Source organism: Ranitomeya variabilis, chromosome 6 (genome assembly GCF_051348905.1).
Source record: "Ranitomeya variabilis isolate aRanVar5 chromosome 6, aRanVar5.hap1, whole genome shotgun sequence".
Taxonomy (NCBI): Eukaryota; Metazoa; Chordata; class Amphibia; order Anura; family Dendrobatidae; genus Ranitomeya; species Ranitomeya variabilis.
Genome location: NC_135237.1, coordinates 77,003,721 through 77,017,794, shown reverse-complemented (window position 1 = coordinate 77,017,794; position 14,074 = coordinate 77,003,721).

Sequence of the window (14,074 nt, the reverse complement as noted above, 5' to 3'; positions counted from 1 at the left end):
GCTTGTGGGAGCGTCAAAGTGTGCGCGCTGTGGCGTCGTCCTTAGAGCAAGGTCCTGAGCCAATGCAGTGTGACAGGATTTTGTCTAGAACGGAACAACAAGGATTCAGACGTCAGAATAGGTTGTGTTATTATTGTGGCGACGCTTCTCATGTCATTTCAGTCTGCCCTAAGCGGACAAAAAGGATCGCTAGTTAATTTACTATAAGTACTGTACAACCTAAATTTCTGTTATCGGTGTCCTTGATCTGCTCATTGTCATTATTTTCTGTCATGGCGTTTGTGGATTCAGGCGCCGCCTTGAACTTAATGGATTTTGAGTTTGCCAGGCGTTGTGGTTTTCCCTTGCAGCCTTTGCAGAACCCTATCCCTTTAAGGGGGATTGATGCTACACCTTTGGCTAAAAATAAGCCCCAGTTTTGGACACAGGTGACCATGCACATGGCACCAGCCCATCAGGAAGATTGTCGATTTCTGGTGTTGCATAATTTGCATGATGTTATCGTGCTGGGTTTTCCGTGGTTGCAGGTACATAATCCTGTGTTGGATTGGAAATCTATGTCTGTGACTAGTTGGGGTTGTCAGGGGGTTCATAATGATGTTCCTTTGATGTCAATCTCCTCTTCTTCCTCTTCTGAAATTCCAGAGTTTTTGTCTAATTTTCAGGATGTATTTGATGAGCCCAAGTCCAGTTCCCTTCCACCGCACAGGGACTGTGATTGTGCGATAGACTTGATTCCAGGCAGTAAGTTTCCTAAGGGCCGACTTTTCAACCTGTCTGTGCCTGAACATACCGCCATGCAGAGTTATGTTAAGGAGTCTTTGGAGAAAGGGCATATTCGGCCATCTTCTTCACCGTTGGGAGCAGGTTTTTTCTTTGTTGCTAAGCAGGATGGCTCCTTGAGACCTTGTATTGATTATCGCCTCTTGAATAAGATCACGGTCAAGTTTCAATACCCTTTACCTCTGCTTTCCGATTTGTTTGCTAGGATTAAGGGGGCTAGTTGGTTTACGAAGATTGACCTTCAGGGGGCATATAATCTTGTTCGTATTAAGCAGGGTGATGAATGGAAAACTGCGTTTAATACGCCCGAAGGCCATTTTGAATATCTTGTGATGCCATTCGGGCTCACTAATGCTCCATCTGTTTTTCAATCCTTCATGCATGATATCTTCCGGACTTATATTGATAAATTCTTGATTGTATATTTGGACGATATTTTGATTTTTTCCGATGATTAGAAGTCTCATGTGGAACAGGTCAGGATGGTATTTCAGATCCTTCGTGACAATGCTTTGTTTGTGAAGGGGTCTAAATGTCTCTTTGGGGTCAGAAGGTTTCTTTTTTGGGCTTTATTTTTTCTCCCTCATCTATGGAGATGGATCCTGTTAAGGTTCAGGCCATTCATGATTGGATTCAACCTACATCCGTGAAGAGCCTTCAGAAATTTTTGGGTTTTGCAAATTTTTATTGCCGTTTCATTGCTAACTTCTCCAGCGTGGTTAAACCCTTGACTGATTTGACGAAAAAAGGCGCTGATGTGGCGAATTGGTCCTCTGCGGCTGTCTCTGCCTTTCAGAAGCTTAAACGCCGATTTACTTCTGCTCCGGTGTTGCGCCAACCAGATGTTTCTCTTCCGTTTCAGGTTGAGGTTGATGCTTCTGAGATTGGGGCAGGGGCCGTTTTGTCTGAGGGATTCTGTTGGTTCTTTGATGAAACCGTGTGCCTTCTTCTTCCGCAAGTTTTCGCCTGCTGAACGCAATTATGATGTCGGCAATCGGGAGTTGTTGGCTATGAAGTGGGCATTTGAGGAGTGGCGACATTGGCTTGAGGGAGCTAAGCACCGTATTGTGGTCCTGACCGATCATAAGAATTTGATTTACCTCGAGTCTGCCAAACGGCTGAGTACTAAACAGGCTCGATGGTCCTTGTTTTTTTCCCGTTTTGATTTCGTGGTTTCGTATCTTCCGGGTTCTAAGAATATTAAGGCTGATGCCCTTTCTAGGAGTTTTTTGCCTGATTCTCCTGAGGTCCTTGAACCGGTCGGCATTCTGAAAGAAGGGGTGGTCCTTTCTGCCATTTCCCCTGATTTACGGCGGGTTCTTCAGGAATTTCAGGCTGATAGACCTGACCGCTGTCCTGTGGGGAAATTGTTTGTTCCTGACAGATGGACTAGTAGAGTGATTTCTGAGGTTCACTGTTCTGTGTTGGCTGGTCATCCTGGTATTTTTGGTACCAGAGATTTGGTTGGTAGGTCCTTTTGGTGGCCTTCTTTGTCACGTGATGTGCGTTCTTTTGTGCAGTCCTGTGGGACTTGTGCGCGGGCCAAGCCTTGTTGTTCCCGTGCTAGTGGGTTACTTTTGCCATTGCCGGTCCCTGAGAGGCCCTGGACGCATATTTCTATGGATTTTATTTCTGATCTTCCGGTTTCCCAGAGGATGTCGGTTATCTGGGTTGTTTGTGACCGGTTTTCTAAGATGGTTCATTTGGTGCCTTTGCCTAAATTGCCTTCCTCTTCAGAGTTGGTTCCGTTGTTTTTTCAGCATGTGGTTCGTTTGCATGGCATTCCTGAGAATATTGTGTCTGACAGAGGTTCCCAGTTTGTTTCTAGGTTTTGGCGGGCCTTTTGTGCTAGGCTGGGCATTGATTTGTCTTTTTCTTCTGCATTTCATCCTCAGACAAATGGCCAGACCGAGCGAACTAATCAGACTTTGGAGACTTATTTGAGATGCTTTGTGTCTGCCGATCAGGATGATTGGGTGGCCTTTTTGCCATTGGCCGAGTTTGCCCTTAATAATCGGGCTAGTTCGGCTACTTTGGTTTCGCCTTTTTTTTGTAATTTTGGTTTTCATCCTCGTTTTTCTTCTGGGCAGGTTGAGCCTTCCGACTGTCCTGGTGTGGATTCTGTGGTTGACAGGTTGCAGCAGATTTGGGCTCATGTGGTGGACAATTTGGTGTTGTCTCAGGAGGAGGCTCAACGTTTTGCTAACCGTCGTCGGTGTGTTGGTTCCTGGCTTCGGGTTGGGGATTTGGTTTGGTTGTCTTTCCGTCATGTTCCTATGAAGGTCTCTTCCCCTAAGTTTAAGCCTCGGTTTATTGGTCCTTATAGGATTTCTGAGATTATTAATCCGGTGTCTTTTCGATTGGCGCTTCCGGCCTCTTTTGCTATCCATAATGTCTTCCATAGATCTTTATTGCGGAAATATGTGGTGCCCGTTGTTCCCTCTGTTGATCCTCCGGACCCTGTTTTGGTTGATGGGGAGTTGGAGTATGTGGTTGAGAAGATTTTGGATTCTCGTTTTTCGAGGCGGAGGCTTCAGTACCTTGTCAAATGGAAGGGTTATGGCCAGGAGGATAATTCTTGGGTTTTTGCTTCTGATGTCCATGCTGCTGATTTGGTCTGTGCCTTTCATCTGGCTCGTCCTGATCGGCCGGGGGGCGCTGGTGGGGGTTCGGTGACCCCTCCTCAAGGGGGGGGTACTGTTGTGAATTCTGCTTTTGGGCTCCCTCCGGTGGTTGTAGGTGGTAATGCAGTTGCCCCTGAGTTGCAGCCCTGGTCGGGTGTATCTGCTGATTGCAGTTCTGACTGGGGTATTTAGGCGTGCAGGATTCATTTGTCCTTGCCAGTTGTCAATTGTTCTTGGGAGGTTATGGACCTCTGCCTGGTTCCTCCTGTCTTTCTGCCAAATCAGCAAAGATAAGTGTCTGGGTTTTTTTTTCTGTGGCACACATGCTGTGTGCTTCACAATTCAGTGCTATTCTTTGTGTTTTCTTGTCCAGCTTCGATTGTGTCAGTATTTTCTCAGTCTTGTTGGATTCTCTGGAGTGGCAGATATACATTCCATGTCTTTAGTTAGATTGTGGAACTTTTTGTATTATCTGCTGTGGATATTTGTGGAAGGGTTTTAATACTGACCGCCTAGTAATCTGTCCTATCCTTTCCTATTTAGCTAGAGTGGCCTCTTTTGCTAAATCCTGTTTCTACCTGCGTGTGTCTATTCTTCTCCTACTCACAGTCATTATTTGTGGGGGGCTGCCTATCCTTTGGGGGTCTGCTCTGAGGCAAGGTAGCATTCCTATTTCCCTCTATAGGGGTATTTAGTCCTCCGGCTGTGTTGAGGTGTCTAGGTTCGTGTTAGGCACACCCCACGGCTACTTCTAGTTGCGGTGTTAGTTCAGGATTGCGGTCAGTACAGGTTCCACCGACTCCAGAGAAAGTTTCATGCGGCTCCAAGGTCACCGGATCATAACACTGGACCCAGGACGGTGCGGGAAGGAGGATACCTTAGTCCAATGACCCTCTCCTACCCGGGGGCTCCTGATGTTATCTTCAAGGGGCGAAGAAGGATTTGAGACTCACTTTTTAGGTATGTTCCTGTCCTTCCCGCCATCTCACCTGGCCGACCACCTCCCTCAGTGTTTGGACTCCTCCATCTTTTCTCTGCAGCCTGTATCAGCCTGCACTCATCGTTCCCTTCAGCCACAGTTCTGCGGACACACAACCTGCAGTGGGACACAGCAGACCACCCTGCCTCAGCTGGATCGTAGCTGACATTGGGGTAGGCTCTGCACTTTTTTGTTCTACCCTATTCCTTTGGTCCTCCACAGCAGTATCTGCAAAGCTTCCATTTATGCCCAACTCTGGGGAGGCCCTTTCCTGCCCCTTGAAACGCCTGTGCCTTTTTTAAGAAGTGGCCCTCAGGTCAGCCCTCACCTTTCTGCCAGTCTTGCAGTCCATCTGCCATGCCTGCATCTCAGGAGTCACCCACTATCCGGGATGAGAGCACACCCCCTCCTCCGCAGTGGGCCGTTGCTACGTCACAATCAGTTTCTGACTTGACCAGGGTGTCACAGTCCCTGGTCCAGGTCCTAGAGTGACTACCTAACCTGTCTGCCACCATCAATGCTCCGAACACCTCTCACAGTGATTCGCATGCACCTAACTGCAAACTTCATAGCGACAGATTAGGGGCTAAATCAAGGAAACAAGCCCTGTCCAGCTCTCCGGGCCCCTCTACATCCTTTAGGATGCACTCCTTATCCCATCTTCTGAGGCTTCTCTGGGGTCTGATGCAGATTCCCTGTCAGACTCTGATTCTGATGCGGATCAAAATTGCAAGATATGGTTCATAGCCTTTTTTTGGCCATTGCGCAGACCCTTAATGTTCAAGAGGATGAGACCCCTGTCCAGGAGCATTCCGTCTCCTTCAAACGAGCAAAACGTCCCTCCCGGACGTTTTAAAAACCAGGAGGAATTTGATGCAATTGTGTCCAGACGAGCTGGCCAATTTGGCAGACCAAACTGCGCACGCTGGCAAATATCTGGCAGCTTCCTTGGATGCGGCCTGTTGTTCCACCCGGGCTACCAGCAACATCATTGCCATATGCCGTATTCTCTGGCTTAAAGCTTGGAATGCGGATCCACCATCTGAAAAGTCCTTCACTGACCTGTCCTTCCAAGGTTCTAGACTGTTTTTGGATCCAAGCTGGATCAAATAATCTTGGATGCTACCGGCGGCAAAAGTACTTTCCTTCCCCAATCTAAGTCTATAAATGACTAGTAGGAAGCAATCTCTTCAGTTTTGTTCCTTTCGGCCCTTTTCTCCTCCAGGGACTTCCTCCGCCCCCAGGACCGCTCACCTGCTCAAAGAGAGAGGAAGAAGCTCTCCTTCAAAACGGCTCCTCACTTGTGTCCAAGAGGTAGATCCTCCTAACCCTCAGGGTCTTGTTCCGACAAGTTTTCCTCAACCTGACTGGTTACCCCCACCTGGGAATTCCTCCAGGGTGGGAAGCCAGCTTCTACTTTTTTGGGATGCCTGGTTGTCAGTGGTCGATGACTCCTGGGTCAGAGAGATTGTGACTTCAGGCTACAAAATCGACTTTTCTTCTCCAGGAAGATGTTTATTCCAGTCTCGTCCACGAAGACTCCCAGCTCAGGTCCCAGGTTTTCTTCAGGCTGTCTACTCCCGTCTACAGACAGGAGTTATTGTACCCATTCCTTTGCACAAATGCTTTTCAGGGTTTTACTCAATCTCTTTGTGGTTCTGAAGAAGGGCGGATCTAAATCGGCTGAACCATCACGTTCGGATCCGTCATTTCCGGATGGAGTCCCTACGTTCGGTCCTCCGGATGGAGTTCCTCTGCTCTGTGGACATTCAGGACACTTATCTCCACATTCCTGTCTGTGTCCAGCAGAAGAGTTTTCTCCGTTTCACTATCCATGAGAAACACCATCAATTCACAGCCCTTCCCTTCTGCCCAGCCTCTGCTTCTTTTCGTCACTCTGATGCCTTGTTTGTCATTTCTGAGGGTCTTTGTAAGGGGCTTTCAGCTTCCAAGTCCACCATCGCCTGTTAGATTCATTTGACGATACTGGAGGCATATCGCGTTCAGGACAGACATCCTCCGGGCGTACGGGCTCACTCCACCTGGGCGGTGGAGGGCTTCCTGTGCAGTCCGTCACCAGGCCTCTGCTTTGCAGATTTGTAAGGCTGTGACCTGGTCTTTGCACACTTTCGTGAGGCTTTACAAGGTTCATACCCATACCTCATCTGATGCAGGCCTGGGAAGGATGGTGCTGCAGGCGGCGGTTGCACACTGTCTGACCTAAATCCATTTTCTTTTTCGCTTACTCTGTTTCCACCCTCAAGGACTGCTTTGGGATGTCCAATTGTTACCTGTGTCCCCCAGTGAAGCGATAAAGAAAGAGGGATTTTTGGTACTCACCGTAAAATCTTTCTTGGAGCCTTCATTGGGGGAAACAGCACCCTCCCTGGTTTTGTGCCTATGTTGGGCCTATGTGTCCTTTTGTTGGGCTTGTACGTAGTTTTGTTTTTTGGCTCCTACTGCTTTGACACTAACTGACATGCTTTGTGCCAATAGGTGGGTGTATACTGCTGAGGAGCTATTTTCCTTTACAGTCCATACAGTATAATGCACCCCACACAGTGTAATGAATTCCATAGCATATGCAGTATAATGCACCCCATAGTCCGTACAGTATAATGCACCCCATAGCTCATACAGTATAATGCATCCCATAGCATATACAGTATAATGCACTCCATAGTCCATATAGTGAAATGCATCCCATAGAATATACAGTGTAATGCACCCCATAGTCTATACAGTGTAATGCACGCCATAGTCCATACAGTATAATGCACCTCATAACCCATACAGTGTAATGCACCCCATAGCATATACAGTGTAATTCACCCCATAGCCCATACAGCCCATACAGTGTAATGCATCCCATAGCATATACAGTATAATGCACCCCATAGCCCAGTGTAATGCATCCCATTCCATACAGTATAATGCATCCCATAGCATATAGAGTGTAATGCATCCCATAGCATATACAGTATAATGCACCCCATAGTCTATACAGTGTAATGCACTCCATAGTCCATACAGTATGATGCACCCCATAGCCCATACAGTGTAATGCATCCCATAGCATATACAGTATAATGCACCCCATAGCCCAGTGTAATGCATCCCATAGCATATACAGTGTAATGCACCCCATAGTCCATACAGTATAATGCATCCCATAGCATATACAGTGTAATGCATCCCATAGCATATACAGTGTAATTCACCCCATAGCCCATACAGTGTAATGCATCCCATAGCATATACAGTATAATGCACTCCATAGTCCATGCAGTAAAATGCACCCCATAGCCCAGTGTAAAGCATCCCATAGCATATACAGTGTAATGCACCCCATAGTCCATACAGTATAATGTATCCCATAGTCCATACAGTATAATTATTATTATTTATTATTATAGTGCCATTTTTTCCATGGCGCTTTACATGTGAGGAGGGGTGTACATAATAAAAACAAGTACAATAATCTTGAACAATACAAGTCACACCTGGTACAGGAGGAGAGAGGACCCTGCCCGCGAGGGCTCACAATCTACAAGGGATGGGTGAGGATACAGTAGGTGAGGGTAGAGCTGGTCGTGTAGCGGTTTGGTCAATCGGTGGTTACTGCAGGTTGTAGACTTGTTGGAAGAGGTGGGTCTTCAGGTTCTTTTTGAAGGTTTCGATGGTAGGCGAGAGTCTGATATGTTGTGGTGGAGAGTTCCAGAGTAGGGGGGATGCACGAGAGAAATCTTGTATGTGATTGTGGGAAGAGGAGATAAGAGGGGAGTAGAGAAGGAGATCTTGTGAGGATCGGAGGTTGCATGCAGGAAAGTACCGGGAGACGAGGTCACAGATATATGGAGGAGACAGGTTGTGGATGGCTTTGTATGTCATGGTTAGGCTTTTGTACTGGAGTCTCTGGGCAATGGGGAGCCAGTGAAGGGATTGACAGAGGGGAGAGGCCTGGGAATAGCGGGGGGACAGGTGGATTAGTCAGGCAGCAGAGTTTAGAATAGATTGGAGGGGTGCGAGAGTGTTAGAGGGGATGCCACAGAGCAGGAGGTTACAGTAGTCGAGGCGGGAGATGAGGGCATAGACTAGGGTTTTTGCAGATTCTTGGTTTAGGAATGTACGGATCCGTGAAATAGTTTTGAGTTGGAGGCGGCAGGAAGTGGAAAGGGTTTGGATATGTGGTTTGAAGGAGAGATCAGTGTCAAGGATTACCCCAAGACAACGGGCTTGTGGGACTGGGGAGAGTGGGCAGCCATTTACTGTAATGTATAGGTTCGTTGGGGAGGTCGTGTGAGATGGGGGAAAGACGATGAATTCTGTTTTGTCCATGTTAAGTTTTAGAAATCTAGCGGAGAAGAAGGATGAAATAGCGGATAGACATTGAGGGATTCTGGTTAGTAGAGTGGTGATATCTGGTCCAGAGATGTAGATCTGTGTGTCGTCAGCATAGAGATGATGCTGAAAGCCGTGAGATTCTATGAGCTGTCCCAGGCCAAAGGTGTAAATGAGAAGAGCAGGGGCCCTAGAACTGAACCTTGCGGGACTCCGACAGATAGGGGGCGAGGTGAGGAGGTGGTGTGTGAGTGGGGAACGCTGAATGTCCGGTCAGTTAGGTATGACGAGATCCAGGATAGGGCCAAGTCTGTGATGCCAAGGGATGAGAGGGTCTGCAGTAACAGGAAATGGTACACTGTGTCAAAGGCACAGGACAGGTCCAGGAGGAGGATAGAGTAGTGCCGCTTGCTCTTGGCGGTTAATAGGTCATTGGTGACCTTAGTTAGGGCAGTTTCAGTGGCGTGGTGTGACCGGAAGCCTGATTGAAAGCGGTCGAAGAGGGAGCAGGAAGATAGATGGGAGGACAGTTCAAGATGGACATGTTCCAGTAGTTTTGAGGCATAGGGGAGAAGTGATATAGGGCGATAGCTAGATACAGAGGATGGGTCAAGACTGAGAGGGCTTTTTGAGGATAGGTGTGATTGAGGCATGTTTAAAGCTTGAAGGGAAAACAGTTGTTAGTGATAGGTTGAAGAGATGGGTGTTGTGGATTCTGTTTGCGGGCTCCCTCTGGTGGTTACTGCTGGTACTGGGTGACTTTGGTGGGTTGCGGCCTTTGGTTTCCATCTGTCCATCAGAGGCTGGGTGTTTCCTATTTTACCTGGCCTTTCTGTCATTCCCTTGCCGGCTATCAATGTGTTCAGATGTGCTCTGTTTGGTTCCTGCCTACCTGCTCCCAGATCTTTCAGGATAAGCTAAGTGCTGATTTTCAGTTGTTTGGTTTTTTGTCCAGCTTGCTTAGAATGTCTCTTTGTTAGCTGGTTGCTCTAGTGGACTGAGGTTCTCCCCATGTGCCATGAGTTGGCACATGGGTTCTTGTAATCTCAGGATGGTTTTTTTGATTAGGGTTTTTTGCTGACCGCTCAGTTCCCTTTTGTGTCATTCTGCTTTCTAGTTTTCAGCGAGCCTCTATTTGCTAAAGCTATATACATCATCTCTATGTGTGTGCCTTCCTCTCATTTCACCGTCAATACATGTGGGGGGCAACTATACCTTTGGGGTTAATTCCTCTGGAGGCAAGTGAGGTCTTTGTTTTCTCTGCAGTACTAGTTAGCTCTTAGGCTGGTGCGTGGCGTCTAGAACCAACGTAGGCACGCTCCCTGGCTATCTCTAGTTGCGTTTGTCAGGCGTAGGGCAGCGGTCAGCCCAGGTTCCATCACCCTAGAGCTCGTCCGATATTTATTATACTTTGCTTATCCTGTGTTATCCCTAGCCATTGGGGATTCATGACAGTATAGCCGGCCCGCAAAGTGTTAATTGTTTGGGCTGAAGCAGGAGATAAAGAAGTGTTCAAGGGAAATTTTTTTTTTTTTTTTTTTTCCTTCAGAGTTTTGCTGCCTAGCCCTTAATTGCTGTCTAGCTGCTTCTTACCTCCTCTTAAACCTTGAATGGCTCTGATCTTAGCTGTTTATCATGGATGTCCAGAGTTTGGCTACCAGCCTGAGTAATCTCGCGGCAAAGGTTCAAAACATACAGGATTTCGTGGTTCACACTCCCATGTCTGAACCTAGAATTCCTATTCCAGAGTTCTTTTCTGGAGATAGATCTACCTTCCTGAATTTCAGGAACAATTGTAAATTGTTTCTCTCTTTGAAATCTCACTCCTCTGGAGACCCTGCTCAACAGGTCAAGATTGTTATATCGTTCCTACGGGGCGACCCTCAGAATTGGGCATTTGCATTGGCACCAGGGGATCCTGTATTGCTCAGTGTGGATGCGTTTTTTCTGGCATTGGGATTGCTCTATGAGGAACCTAACCTAGAGATTCAGGCTGAAAAGGCTTTATTAGCCCTCTCTCAGGGGCATGATGAAGCGGAAATATATTGTCAGAAATTTCGGAAATGGTCGGTGCTTACTCAGTGGAATGAGTGCGCCCTGGCTGCAAACTTCAGAAATGGTCTTTCTGAGGCCATTAAGGATATTATGGTGGGGTTCCCTGCGCCTACAGGTCTGAATGAGTCTATGGCTATGGCCATTCAGATTGATCGGCGTTTACGGGAGCGCAAACCCGTTCACCAGTTGGCGGTGTCTTCTGAACAGGCACCTGAGTCTATGCAATGTGATAGAATTCAGTCCAGAAGTGAACGGCAAAATTTTAGGCGGAAAAATGGTTTGTGTTTTTATTGTGGTGATTCAGCTCATGTTATATCAGCATGCTCTAAACGCACAAAAAGGGTTGATAAATCTTTTGCCATTGATACTCTGCAGTCTAAGTTCATTTTGTCTGTGACTCTGATTTTTTCACTGTCTTCCATTTCCGTCGATGCCTATGTGGATTCAGGCGCTGCCCTGAGTCTTATGGATTGGTCATTTGCTAAACGCTGCGGTTTTAGTCTAGAGCCTCTGGAAGTTCCTATTCCTCTGAAGGGAATTGATTCTACACCATTGGCTATGAATAAACCGCAGTATTGGACACAAGTGACCATGCGCATGACTCCCGTTCATCAGGAGGTGATTCGCTTCCTTGTACTGTATAATTTACATGATGTACTAGTGCTTGGTCTGCCATGGTTACAAACTCATAATCCTGTCCTGGACTGGAAAACAATGTCTGTGCTAAGCTGGGGATGTCAGGGGGTTCATGATGATGCACCTCCGATTTCTATCGCTTCATCTACTCCTTCGGAGATCCCTGCGTTTTTGTCGGATTATAGGGATGTTTTTGAGGAGCCTAAGCTCAATTCGCTCCCTCCTCATAGAGAGTGTGACTGTGCTATAGAATTGATTCCTGGCAGTAAGTTCCCTAAGGGTCGTTTATTTAATCTGTCACTGCCAGAGCATACTGCTATGCGGAATTATATTAAGGAGTCCTTGGAAAAGGGACATATTCGTCCATCTTCGTCCCCTCTGGGAGCAGGTTTTTTTTTTCGTGGCAAAAAAAGATGGTTCCCTGAGGCCTTGTATAGATTATCGCCTTCTGAATAAGATTACAGTCAAATACCAGTATCCATTGCCATTATTTACGGATTTGTTTGCTCGCATTAAGGGGGCTAGGTGGTTCACTAAAATAGATCTTCGTGGTGCGTATAATCTGGTGCGGATAAAACAGGGTGATGAGTGGAAAACCGCATTTAATACGCCTGAGGGCCATTTTGAGTATTTGGTAATGCCTTTTGGACTCTCCAATGCTCCGTCAGTCTTTCAGTCCTTTATGCACAATATTTTCCGTGCATATCTGGATAAGTTTATGATTGTGTATTTGGATGATATTTTGGTGTTTTCTGATGACTGGGAGTCTCATGTTCTACAGGTCAGGAAGGTGTTTCAGGTTTTGCGGGCCAATTCTCTGTTTGTGAAGGGCTCAAAGTGTCTCTTCGGAGTCCAGAAGATTTATTTTTTGGGGTACATTTTTTCTCCTTCTACTATTGAGATGGATCCCGTTAAGGTTCAGGCTATTTGTGACTGGACACAACCTACATCTGTTAAGAGCCTTCAGAAGTTCTTGGGGTTTGCTAATTTTTATCGTCGGTTCATTGCTAATTTTTCCAGTATTGTTAAACCTTTGACTGATTTGACTAAAAAGGGTGCTGATGTTGCTGATTGGTCTCCTGCGGCCGTGGAGGCCTTTCGGGAACTTAAGCGCCGGTTTTCTTCTGCTCCTGTGTTGTGTCAACCAGATGTTTCACTTCCTTTTCAGGTGGAGGTTGATGCTTCCGAGATTGGAGCGGGGGCGGTTTTGTCACAGAGAAGTTCTAATGGCTCGGTGATGAAGCCATGTGCTTTCTTCTCTAGAAAATTCTCGCCCGCCGAGCGCAATTATGATGTGGGTAATCGGGAGCTTTTGGCCATGAAGTGGGCATTTGAGGAGTGGCGTCATTGGCTTGAGGGTGCTAAACATCGCGTGGTGGTCTTGACTGATCACAAGAATCTCATTTACCTTGAGTCTGCCAGGCGTTTGAATCCTAGACAGGCTCGTTGGTCGTTATTTTTTTCTCGTTTCAATTTTGTGGTTTCATACCTGCCAGGTTCAAAGAATGTGAAGGCAGATGCTCTTTCCAGGAGTTTTGTGCCTGACTCTCCTGGAGACACTGGGCCTGCTGGTATCCTTAGGGATGGGGTAATATTGTCCGCCGTATCCCCAGACTTGCGACGCGCATTGCAGGAGTTTCAGGTGGATAAACCGGATCGATGTCCACCAGAAAGACTGTTTGTTCCGGATGATTGGACCAGTAGAGTCATCTCCGAGGTCCATTCTTCTGTGTTGGCTGGTCATCCTGGAATATTTGGTACAAGAGACTTGGTGGCCAGGTCTTTTTGGTGGCCTTCCTTGTCTAGGGATGTGCGTACCTTTGTGCAGTCTTGTGAAGTGTGTGCTCGAGCTAAGCCTTGCTGTTCACGGGCTAGTGGGTTGTTGTTATCCTTGCCCATCCCGAAGAGGCCTTGGACGCACATTTCCATGGATTTTATTTCTGATCTCCCGGTTTCACAGAAAATGTCCGTTATCTGGGTTGTGTGTGACCGCTTTTCTAAGATGGTTCATTTGGTGCCCTTGCCTAAGTTGCCCTCCTCCTCTGAGTTGGTTCCTTTGTTTTTTCAGAACGTGGTTCGTTTGCATGGGATTCCGGAGAACATCGTTTCTGACAGGGGATCCCAGTTTGTGTCTAGATTTTGGCGGACGTTTTGTGCCAAGATGGGCATTGATTTGTCTTTCTCGTCTGCATTCCATCCTCAGACGAATGGCCAGACGGAGCGAACTAATCAGACCTTGGAAACTTATTTGAGGTGTTTTGTTTCTGCTGATCAGGATGACTGGGTTGCTTTTTTGCCACTGGCCGAATTTGCTCTTAATAATCGGGCTAGTTCGGCCACGTTGGTCTCTCCTTTTTTTTGTAATTCGGGGTTTCATCCTCGTTTTTCCTCTGGTCAGGTGGAGTCTTCGGATTGTCCTGGAGTGGACGTGGTGGTGGACAGGCTACATCACATTTGGAATCAGGTGGTGGACAATTTGAAGTTATCTCAGGAGAAGACTCAGCAGTTTGCTAATCGCCGTCGCCGCGTGGGTCCCCGACTTCTTGTTGGGGACTTGGTGTGGTTGTCTTCTCGTTTTGTCCCTATGAAGGTCTCTTCTCCTAAGTTCAAGCCTCGGTTCATCGGTCCTTATAGGATCTCGGAGATTCTTAACCCT